Here is a 12,246-nt window from a genome sequence, read left to right as displayed (position 1 = left end):
CTCTGAGTGCAACCCCCCCCCCATAAATTAAAAACACTTTTTAATATATTTAACACCATAATAAATGCTGGAGGCAAAGCGGGTTTTGCAGTGGAGGCTGACAGCTCACAACCCCCCCCCCCCATGTAATAACCTCACAACCCCCTGAGAGGTCCCAACCTCCAGTTTGAGAACCCTTGGACTAAACAGGTGAATCCGAGTAGGAGTAAGAAAGTTATTTTTATATCTGTGTTTGGCACTGGTGCAATGGCTACTGGAATAGTGTGTGTCCACAATTCAAGAAGGATGTTGGAATCAGATTGGAAAGGGTCCAGAGAAGAGCCTTAAGTATGATTAAAGGCTTGAAAAAACATTCCTTATAGCAAAAGACTCAAAGAGATCAATCTGCTTAGTTTACCAAAGAGAAAGTTAAGGTGAGATTTGATCACAATTTCCAAGTACCTACAAAGGGGGAACAAAAATTTGATAATGAGCTCTTCAGTCTAGTAGTCAAAGGCATAATGCGATCTAATGGTTGGAAGTTGAAGCCAGACAAATTCTGACTGGAAATAAGGTGTAAATTTTAACAGTGAGGATAATTAATAATTAGAACAATGTATTGAGCATTGTGGTGAATTCTCTATGACTGGCAAGTTTGGATATTTTTCTAAAAGATATGCTGTAGTTCAGTGGCTCTCAACCTTTACAGACTACTGTACCCCTTTCAGGAGGCTGACTAGTCTTGCATACCCCCAAGTTTCACGTCACTTAAAAACTACTTGCTTACAAAACCAGACAAAATACAAAACTGTCACAGCACACTATTACTGAAAAATGGCTTACTTTCTCATTTTTACCACATAATTATAACATAAATCAACTGGAATATAAATATTGTACTTACATTTCAATGTATAGTATATAAAGCAGTATAAACAAGTCACTGTATGAAACTTTAGTTTGTACTGACTTCACTAGTGTTTTTTATGTAGCCTGTTGTAAAACTAGGCAAATATCTAGATGAGTTGATTTACCTCCTGGAAGACCTCTGAGTACCTTCAGGGGTATGTGTACCCCTGGTTGAGAACCACTGCTGTAGTTCGGGCAAGAAGTAATTTTGGGCAATCTCTGATGTGTGCAGGAGGTCAGACAGATGGTCATAATAGTCCGTTCTGGCTTTACAGTCTATGACTATATATTACAGCTCCGTAGAGGGGAAGTCAAGATTTATTAAATAGGACTCAATCAGTATGGGGGGAAATGTTTTTATTTTCACGTTATCTAGAGTTACTGAATTAAAACCAATTTGAGATTATATACATTTACCTGCAGACAACTATTTAATGTATAGCAATACTGGCTTCTGAATTTTGTTTTTAAAGTTGTATTTAGTACATCCATAACTTCATCAGGTGGCATAAATTAACACAGCCTTCCCCGATAGGTTGTTAAGAAAATATATCCAACATCAGCAAGATGAAATGAATCACAATAGCTGGAGGCCTGGGTGATGGCAGAAATTGCATCTCTAATCCATCCCAGAGGTGGCAGCAATTCAGGGGTTGTAAAACTCTGAAGTCAGAGGATGAAAAAGCATTAGGGAAATGCAACATTCATTCATCAATTCAGCACCGGAGAGTGTGGAGGCTCCTGCTCCTTTGATGAAGTCACCTTTTAGTAGCATCAGCACAAATGTTTCGAAAGATTTAGACAAACATTTACGCTGATGTTGCTAAAAGGTGACTTCAATGACAAAACTCCCATTGACTTTAATGAGGCCAGAATTTCACCTTTAGTGCACACACAACTGTAAAAATCTCATTAGCGTTAATGGGAGGTATCCACAGCCTGTGTCAAGGCCAAGAGAGAACAAATCTAGAAGTGAACTAGAGGCACTAAAAACAGGAATGGGGTGCTTAGTTTTACAATAAATGGAAAATATTACTTAAGTACGTTGCTTGGTTTTGACACTAGATGGCAACAGCATACGCTGGAAATAATCATTTACTAAACCTGAAAAAATAAACATGATGTAAAGAAGTGAACTGAGTAGAAAATCAGCCAGTTTTGCAAAATTGTTTCTGCATGAAATTAGAACAAATTAAAATAAGGCTTAAGTACCATATGTTTCAGCAATCAGCTTAGAGTTCCTAAAGAGATTCTGAGATCGGCCAGTCATATGTTTGAACTGTTTGTTTATACTTCCTTTAGGTCAAAATATTCCCTCATTTACTCCCATTAAACAATCTTTATTGGGGTTTTGTTGGTTCAAGTAAAGGCAGAATGTAGCCCTTAAATGTTGGAATATTATGGAACCAGATATATGGTCTGATGATCAGTTGCTTGTGTACCTAAAATTCCTATAGAAGTTAGTGGATGAACCAGTGTCAGGCTCTTAAAAGCATGTTAATGCACAGAATGACGGCAAATAATGATTTATAGCTTAGTAATCAAATGATAATAATCTACAACAGAGGATAGCAGATACCTATTGTACGTTTCATTTACAAAACTACTTATCTAGATATTCAGGAATAAAAATATCTGTGAAGAGTTTAGTAACAGGCCAGATTGTGCCATTTAGGAAGAGTCTTTGGTGAGGGAGGCTAGATAGAGGCTGTACACTCATTGCTAAGGCTTAGATTTTGCCACGGATATTTTTAGTAAAGAAAAATTCATGGAAGCCCGTGACCTGTCCCTGACTTTTACTAAAAATATCCATGACAAAATGAGGCGCTCAGCTGCGGGGTCCCCACACGGCCCTGCAGTGGCTAGGCAGCTGAGGGGGCTGCTCAGCCCTCTGGGGGCCCCCACTGCCTGCAGTGGCTCAAAGCTCCAGTGTGTCCCTGCCGCCCGTGGCAGCCTGGAGCTGCAAGGGACCCCTGCTGCCTGCGGCCGCTGGGAGCTCTTGGAGATGGCGGAGGGACCCTGCAGCTCCTGGCTGCCATGGGCTGAAGTCATGGAGGTCACTGGAAGTCATGGATCCTCTGTGAAAAATTCGTAGCCTTACTCATTGCCTCATCCCTTTGGGGGTACAGCTCACATTGTCCTTCACAGCTGGTCACCCCCACACTAGCCATGCATAGGGATAAGGAGGAGTGAAGCCAGGGGCACTGCCAGCTCCTTTCCCTTCTCTGACTCATTAGGGGCACTATGCAATCCCAGGGAGAGGGACTGGAAATCTCTGTGTCCCTACCCAGCTGCTGGAGCATAGTGGGGAGAAGAAGGATCCTTGCATACTCCTCCTCCCTACTGTTCACCTGTGTAAGGCAGAATCTGGCCCTTAAGAGTATAAGTGTACCCTCATTTGCATATGTATAACTCCCACTTACGTCAATGGGAGACTGGAGTGGATTAGGGGCCTGTGCATTATGGAAACTCCAATTTGGCCCTGTCACCCTTCCCCTATCATGATGCAGGGGTGGCTGGGCCAAGCCTGAGTGGCACTGCAACCCTGCTCTAGCTCTGCTCTGGCTGCTGCCACTCCCTGCCCCATACAGATCCCTGAATGCCCGTTTCGCCCCACATAATCCCAACAACCCTCCACCAACCGCCACTTATCCTGACAGCTGTCCCACACATTCCAGAAGCTCTGACGTACGTCCTATTCACAGCAGCCTCCAACACCTCAGCCCCCACCGGCCACAGCCCCCAACATCTGCCACTGACCCCCAACATCCCAGTCCCCAATTCCACCCAGAAACCGCCATTCCTACCACAACCCCCACAACTCATCCACCTCCCCACAACATCCCCCACTCGCCCCTCTCCCAACATTTTCCACTCATCCCATAGTCCAACAACAACTCTTCCCCAGGCCATCACACACTGCCTCTGATACCTTCCTGGCTGCTCACTGGTGCCCCCATCCCCCAGTTCAGCACTTTTTTCCTGGTCTAGAGCAGCTCCCCCCAATCTCAGCCACCCAGTGGCTCTGCTCACTCCCATTGCCTGCCCCACACTCACACAGTATAGGCCGAATTTGAATGAGCGGCTTTGCCAGATTGCAACACCACTCACTCAAATTTGGCCTGGTTGCCCCTCATCGTGATGAAGTGGTGGCCAGGCCAAACCAAAACGGTGCTGCAACCCCGCAAGCCAGGTCGCAATGCCACTCGCTCAAATTTGACTTAGCCACTCCTCCATCACTGGGGGCAGCCAAGCCAAGTTTGAGTGAGTGGCATTGTGACTTGGCTTGCAGGGTTGCAGCACCGTTCAGTTTGGCCCTGTGCCAAGTGCATGGAGTTCTGCTGGAGTGTTGACACTAGGTAGTTTTGTGATGTTATTTTGGTAAGAGCTTGTTTTCTTTACTCACTGGGAAATCTGTGAGGAATGCAAGGCTGGGCTCCCTGGAGAATAACCAATGTGTGGGAGTAACCTTCCAAGTCCACACACAGAGAAAATATTTCCTATAAATCTCATTTATTTTGTGCATTATTGTGATGCGAAATGGCCAAGTTTGCTGAAAAACCAACTGCTGAATGAACACATCAACATACATTAGACATTCTTATTTGGGACTCATCTGTGCTTGTGTTTTTATGCGAGACTGTATTTTCAAGAAAGGGAGATCAAATTTTTCATATTTAAATGGACCATTTCATTCTTTTGATGCAAACACCATATGGTAGAATGCACTGTGAATATAATTCTGCATAGCCACAATATTTATTTAGTAATTCTATAAAAGGAAAAATGTCTAGTCTATAAAAGCTTAGAGACACACAAATATATGTATATATCGAGAGAATACTTTCTGTATCTCAGGAGTCCAAAGTGCATGTACTAATAATAATACTTAGCATTTATATAGTACTTTTCATTTTCAAAATGCTTGTCTAATTCTCACCTCCCTGTTGTGAAACAGGTAAAATATTATCATCTTAATTATAGCCAAGAAACCGAGGCAATGAGGTTAAGTGTTTTGCCCAACTTGACAGAGGGTAAGTGTCAAAGCCAGAATTACAACTCAGGAGCACTTTGCTACAGTTACTGTGCTCAGACCACAAGATCATATCTCTTTCATATAGAAAAGACTACAAGCACCACTGACATGCAGACATATCTGGGGTGAAACACAACAACAGTATTAGGACAGGAGGCGAAGGATACTATATCCAATTAGAACAACAAAGGCAGTATTAGGTAGGCAGATTATAATTACTAAAACTGAACGAGGACATGTCAGGGTGAGCAAGAGTGTCTGAACCTGGCTCTAAGTAACTAATCTTCACAACATAGCTGTGCTATGGGCAAATAAATATTTCTATCCTTATTGTACGGATGAGGACTCTGAGGCAGAGAGGTTAGGTGAACTGCTCAAGGCAACATATCATTTGTAACAAAACCCACATTAGAAGGCAGGAATTGCTGACTCTTAGTCCTGTGCTTTAATACCTCTGTCTGGGGTAACAAGCCTGTGAGCCATCTTAAAAGCCAACAATAGTGCTTTATGAGGCTCAGCATTGCAAATGCTAGTGGTACTGGTCAGAGGGGACTTACTGAAAAATATACAGTAATAACAATTTTTAGCACTTGTATTGCATTTTTCCATATTCAAAACTCTTTAAAATCCAAATCTAACTGAACATGTGTGTTCACAACACCATTTTCCTCAGGGCTGTCCATGGGGCTGCTTTTATCCAAAAAATCTTACTATTGTTGCTTTGCAAAAAGTAGCTTCCCAAGGCTATATAACTATCTCTGAAGGCATGTCAGCATGCTGAAGCCTCCTCTCTTCCCCCACTCCCTATCTGCATGATGCAGTAAGCTTCTCAGTGGCAGCAATGCACAAGAGTAAAAGCAATCTTAATGCGGGTTGTCATTTTTCAGCCCATGTCTCTATTTGGTTCTGCTTGACTGATAATAGCAGCTTTTCTCAGTGCTCCTCCAGATGTGAACAATTTGATTCTCCCTGGATGGTGAATAATGTGCATGGGTCTGGGTATGGGAGGAATCTTGCCCACTTGCCCCCCCCTCTGTCAGCTGACCCACTGGAGCAGAAGGCTCAGGATAAGGCTGAAATGGTACGTTTCACTGCTTGGAGAGGGAAGGGGAATTTGGGGAGTCTGGACAGGGTGCAATGGATCTCCAGGCATCTATGGAGGGGAAGGTGCACTAGCTGTGGGGCTACTTCAGCCTTCAGGACCTGATTGAGTAAAGCAGTTACGCACATGCTTAACTTCAAGCATGTTAAAGTCAATGGGACTTAAACACATGCTTAAGTGCTTTGCTGAATCAGGACCTTATGCTACAGTAACAATGTCGGAGGACTTCATCTCCCTGCAAACTTCCCCAGTGCACAACATACTCACCTAAGCTCTGGGCTTTGATGATTTAAACTCTAATGTTTATGGTGAAAGGAGAGGAGAACATATTGGCAATATCTCAGCAAATGCCTCGGGTTGAAATTCAGCCACTTTTGCTTCTTGAGATTTCAGAGGTACCGAGGGAGCTCTGGTTTGTGACCTGCAGGTTGGATCCACATCCTATGTGGCTGACCCTGGACTGCGCTGACTCCTTATCTGTTTGCAAGGGTTGACTGACGCATAAAGCCCTGTTTGATTTGAATTCTGATTACCTTTTCCCCAATGTGCCACCACTGGAATTGAGGCCAGCTGGGTTGCCTAGATTAACTGTCCCTGGATTTGAACATCTGACTGTGGAGTCAAAGAGCATGATTCTTTTCTGACTTACACCGGTGTAAATCAGGAGCCACTCCACTGAAGTCAGTGGAGTTACAGAAGTGTGAGAAGGGAGTCAGGTCCAAAATGTTCCCAGGGTAGGTCCCTGGACTTTCAAATTCACTTTCCTAGCTGGACTGACAGAGTCCTAGTTCGCTGATCTTCAGGGGATACGCTGACATAGTCCCCAAATAGATAGTTTTTATGTCCCTCTGTTCTACATCACTCCTGATGCAGCCCTAGCATCAGAGGCATGTCAGGGGCATGGAGCAGCTTATCAGGGATGTGGCTGGAGCATACTGTGCTCTGGTAATCCTCAGCTGGTAGATGGCCCCTTAGGGGCCATAGTCAAATGGCATAGATTGGCTTGATATCCGGACAGGGTTCAGAGCTGGCATAGAACTGACACCAGGATCAGGGAGCCATAATCTACTCCTTTGCATCCCTTGTGCCCCAAACTTGTGTCTGGACGACTTTGCTCACATGTAAATGACTACACAGCTGCAAGGCACTGGAGAATCAGGCCTACTGTAGCTATCATAGTCTATTTAGAATATTTGCTTGCATAATGTAAAGCAAACTACCTGCAGAGATAAATACCTTAACACATTGTACATGACCACATTCACAGTTAAGCTTCAAGCAAAACAAGAAGCTCTATATTGAATACAATAACATGAGTGTTAGACATTTTGGAGGCCTCTAAGTCTGACAAGTATGGCACTGCCATCTTTTGTCTGGAAACAAAAAAGTGTTTTCTGTATTGTTAGTAAGTTAAAACTTGACTATGTTTTCTAGCTCATGCAAACATTTAGCTAGAAAATCTGCACAGGCCTGTTTCCATACAAACAAATACTAGAGCTTATTAATTTTAACTCTTTAGATAATCATTCAATTTTTAAAGTCACAATGTGCACCCTTAATATTTCATCATAATTATATTGTGCACCCTATGACCGCTTGACCATTATTCAACAGAGATGTACATACACATATCTAGCAACTTATATAATTAGTCCAGTTGAAGCTAACACCAGTCAATGACTGACATATGTATTTTTAATGAACATGTGTTCTTGACATTTGAAAAGATATCCTGAGGCTCCTTACATATTCAGCAGAGCAATCCATTTTTGTTTGTATAGATGCTAGGATAAATTATATTTCCAATGCAAACATGTGCCTGTAGTAATTGTTGTTAGGCAGTACCCTCTAGTGATTAGGGCAGGGAACTAGATGTGCAAAGATGTGGATTCTAGTCCTAAGTCTGCCACTGACTCACTGTTTGCCCTTAGTCAAGTTGCTTAAATGCTCTCTTAGTTGTATAATTCTCAGATTTGTTAAGCATCATGAGATGCTGAAGCATTTTGAATGTATTGGTATAATACACTGTAAATGCCAAGTATTTGACATCTTTTAGCCAGCATCTATAAAGATTACATTTCTAATTCAGAATAAAACAATAGAACAAGACTTTATGACTAATACAAGGTATCACTGTATCTTCTTCAATGGCTTTGTAACTACTGCATATCACCTGAAACTGTGATCTTATTACATTTAAACAGCCAAGTGGTTTGGACCTAGTCAGTATTTGGAGGAGAAGCCACGGGGTGCTATAAAAAGAGATGGTGGTGATTCAGTGACCCTGTATCTGTTCTTACTTACACTGCTGTAAAAATCAATGTGACTCCATGGCTGATTTACACAGGTGTAAGAGGAGAAGCAAGCTCCGAAGGTGGAACTCTTCCCTCTGAATTAGGATAGGTCTACACTGGAGCCAATTCCAAGTGCAGGTAGACATACCAGCACTACCTCTGATCTAGCTAGCATGCTAAAATAGAAGTGTAGCTGTGGCAGGATTGGCTAGCTGCCTTGAATACCATCCCATCTATGATGGAGTCCCTAGGGTCCAACCTGGACTGTGGGACCACTGAGCTCTCCAAACTCACCAACCTGGGTTGCCTCTTACACTGTGATGTCAAGATACAAACCGCTGACAGGCACTGTACTTACCACCGATATCCACGGGCAGGGACACACCCAACTGTGTTACACAAATGATCTCCCAGCCACTCATGAACCTTCAATACAGAAGCTCCAGCCAATTCCCCCAACACTCCAGCCTTACACCCCAGAACTGTACCGTCTTGCACTGGTCAGAAGCCTGGCCAGTGTAAGTTCATTACCTAGTTTGCCACTCCAACAAAAGGGTAGTGGCCGTGCAACAGCCCTTGTTAGCCTGAGCTGAGAGTTCCAAGCACTTCAACCAAAACACACCATTTTAGGTAACATATAAAACAGATTTATTAACTACAGAAAGATAGATTTTAAGTGATTATAAGTGGTAGGCATAAAGGTCAGAGATAGCTATCTTAAGAAAATAAAAAGTAAACACGCTTTCTAAATCCTAAATTTTTAGTCTAAGCAAGAGTTGAATTGAACAGCTATTGAGAATTTTTAAGTGAGTAACCCAGAATATTTATACTATAACAAAAAATATTTACTTAACACCCCCAATAAAAGACCTGCCTGCTTCACAGGGAAGAAACTTAGTACATCTAGTTCACTTACATGAGTCAGTTGGTGTGGCCCACTATCCTCACAGAATGGTTATAACTTAGGATCTGCTTTTCCTTTGCTTTGCACCTTTGGTGGCCATTTGCAACTGTGCAATGTGAGTGCAACACTCTAACAAATAAGAATTCTCCACTCACCAAGATTATTTCAGTCAATTTTGCATTCATTTTGAAAAATGTAAATGCCAGCTTCTGATGTCATACACCAGTGTGACTCCAATGAAGTCAATGGATTTACTCCAGAGTGACCTAAATGACTACACAAGGTGCAGAGCAATGTAGAATTGGACACTGGAAACTCTTGGAAACTGTGTTCTCTTATCCATTTCTGGTGTAGCCAGGTTAGTCATTTAGCAGCCATTACTGAGGAGTGTAAAATGATGAGAAGGACACAGGCAAGGATATGTATGCTCAGGTATAGAGCTTACACATTAGCAATACCACTGCAGCTGAACAATTGTTGAAAAAAGGTATGAAATTTCCAAGGGAAGATGCATCGTATACATGTGAACTATTGTTTAATAGCAACAGAAGCTTGATATTTCATAAAATGTGTGGACAGACACAGATATACAGAATGTGTTCCTGATCACATCCTGATCAATTTAGAAATTATGAACTGTCCCTATTAAAAATAAAAGCTGAAATGAAGAATTCAGTGACAGTTGGAATAATAATTTCAAGTTCCAAATTTCATTCACTAAGAATATTCAATGTTATTTTTTTTCCAAAGAATTTAACTTCTTTCTCCTCCCACTGAGTAAGTGTAGGCTGTATTCACATATTTACATCCTATAGACAATTCTTCTGAAAGAGAAAGAGAAGATGTAAAGTCTTCAAATGATCTTCAGTTTGCATCGCCCCGGGTTTTCTAATATCTAGCTGACCTACAGTACATAGTTTTCCAGGGGCAAGCAATGGTATCTTTTAAAAACACATCCTTAATTCAGTGCTCTGTGCAAAAAACAGTTCCTCCCTCCCACACATTAGAATATAGGGCTGTCACAAAGTGTGCCCATCCTAGGGCCTGAACCAAATCCCATTGAAGTCAATGGGAGTCTTTATACTGACTTCAATGGCCGTTGGATCAGGCCCATAGTCTGCAAATGAGTACAGTTGGGTAGGGCTATTAATTTGGCTAATTTGGCAATCTCTGGCTATCTAAAAGAGAGGTGTTTGCTTTCCAGAACTGGGAACAACTTCCTTAGCTATGGAATCTGAGAGTTTCATGCCTTTGTGGACTAGCAGCAGAGGTGAAAGTAATATTAAATTCTTATCGGTACGGGGCCATGGGCAGAAGGGGCGGGGCTGGAGGTCAGCCTCCCACAGCCAGCCCATCTGTGCTGCCTGGCCCGGGGCCTGGCCATGGTAGCAGTGGTGGTGACTGGGAGCCCCAGGCCCTTTTAAATCACTGGCCCTGGGACAGCTGCCCCTTTTGTCCGCCACAGGGGGACAGCAATGTTAAAGTGCTGCTGCAGCAGCGCTTTAAGGGGGTCCTTTGCTGCGGCAGCGCTTTAATGTTGGCTGGGTACGGACCAGTACCGGCTTCTTACCAGTACGCTGTACTGGCCCATACTGGTCCACTTTCACCCCTGACTAGCAGCTCATTAGGCTGCTTTCTGCAGACTTGTCTCCTTTGTTTTAGGACTACAGAGGTGGTACGAAATTTTGGCCTGAGACTGCAGTGGGAAATTATTATTTTAACTTTTCAGTTAAAATTCAGGTACTTTTCATTGCATCCATTGTCAGTAAAATTATGTTCTAAGAAGCACAGTTATGTGAAACATGACTCACTTCTTTTAATTAGAAAAGTTGGCAAAGCTAAGAGAACTTGTCTTCTGGTAACATTCATTTTGCAAATTATATTCTATTACTGCCAAACTTTGTGTCATCTCAGTTGATTATGAAGGTCCATTAGAAACATGTCTTTTGGTTTATCAGGACTTTAAGGGCTTACTTTCCCAGCGATATGAGGGTGATATATGAAGGTAACTCTCTTTAGTACTAACTGAAATTAAGGGCCCAATCCTGTGAGGTGCTGGGCCATTAGATTTCATTCAGAACTGAAGGTGTTTAGCACATCACAAAATGTGTATCATATGCACACCTTTTAGAATATATTTATCAATGTTTTTAAATGAAAAAGCCATTTTTGAAATATTTTTTGTAAATCTTACCTGGCTGTATTCCTTAGTGCAGGTTTTTAAATGACCTCTGTACATTGTATTAAGAAAAATGGTAGTGGACAAGATTATCTTAAAGTCATCTTTATTGCAAACCTTTCAGGACTTCAATCTGTGGTTTTTCTTTTAGCATTCAGATGATGGAGTGTTCAGAAAAAGTACTGAAGATAAGAAGTGCTCACGAAAGAAAACCCACTGGAGTACTGAGTTTTTTTTCCAGCCTGCTCTTGTATGGTTCCATCGTAGTCTAGAGATAGGGATTATTATGAGGATCATCACTTATTCAAGTAAGAATGCATTGGCGTTGGCTGTGTGGGAAGTTTCCAAGAACTTTGCAGAAGGCTGGTAATGGTGGGTCTCTGGCAGAGATGGCCCAACTGAAGTCACATGTGATGTCTACCTAATCACTGTTAGCATTTTTTTTTCTTTTTTTGACTTTTATAGCCCTGTTTTATTTCCCTACTCTCAATTTTGTATTTTGAAGTTTTTTTCATCTTTATTGTACCACTTGTGCATTCGCTAATAATAATAATGGGAGAACTGGGCCACTGCTATTGCAGCATGTGCATGCACATGGAGATGAATACATGCATATGTAATACGCCTAATTAAGATGAACTAGAGATGTCAAGATCATAATTAAAATACATGTATTTGGTTCTGGTACCGTTCCTGTGCTTTCCAAACATTCAGGAAGGGGTGGTCCCTGCTGCGAAGAGCTCACAATCTAAGGACAAACAGGCAAGTAAAGAAAGGATATGGAGAAAAGGAACAATAACAGGCAATGTAAATACTAGACAAATCAGTCACTGTAAGCAACAC

At 42.1% G+C, this 12,246-nt stretch overlaps 1 long non-coding RNA gene across 1 annotated transcript in view; it reads left to right on the top strand.

Moving 5' to 3' along the window:
- Positions 1–11,997, top strand: part of LOC123365635 — a 41,975-nt gene extending 29,978 nt beyond the window's left edge. The window contains exons 2-4 of the long non-coding RNA XR_006577673.1: positions 4,847–4,922; positions 10,887–10,964; positions 11,555–11,997. This is a non-coding gene — a long non-coding RNA (uncharacterized LOC123365635). The remainder of the gene's footprint in view (positions 1–4,846; positions 4,923–10,886; positions 10,965–11,554) is intronic.
- The last annotated feature ends 249 nt before the right edge of the window (positions 11,998–12,246 follow it).

The sequence above is a fragment of the Mauremys mutica genome, chromosome 3, assembly GCF_020497125.1.
Source record: "Mauremys mutica isolate MM-2020 ecotype Southern chromosome 3, ASM2049712v1, whole genome shotgun sequence".
NCBI classification, from domain to species: Eukaryota; Metazoa; Chordata; order Testudines; family Geoemydidae; genus Mauremys; species Mauremys mutica.
Note: the sequence above shows the minus strand (reverse complement) of the source record. Positions and strands in the feature narration are given on the sequence as shown.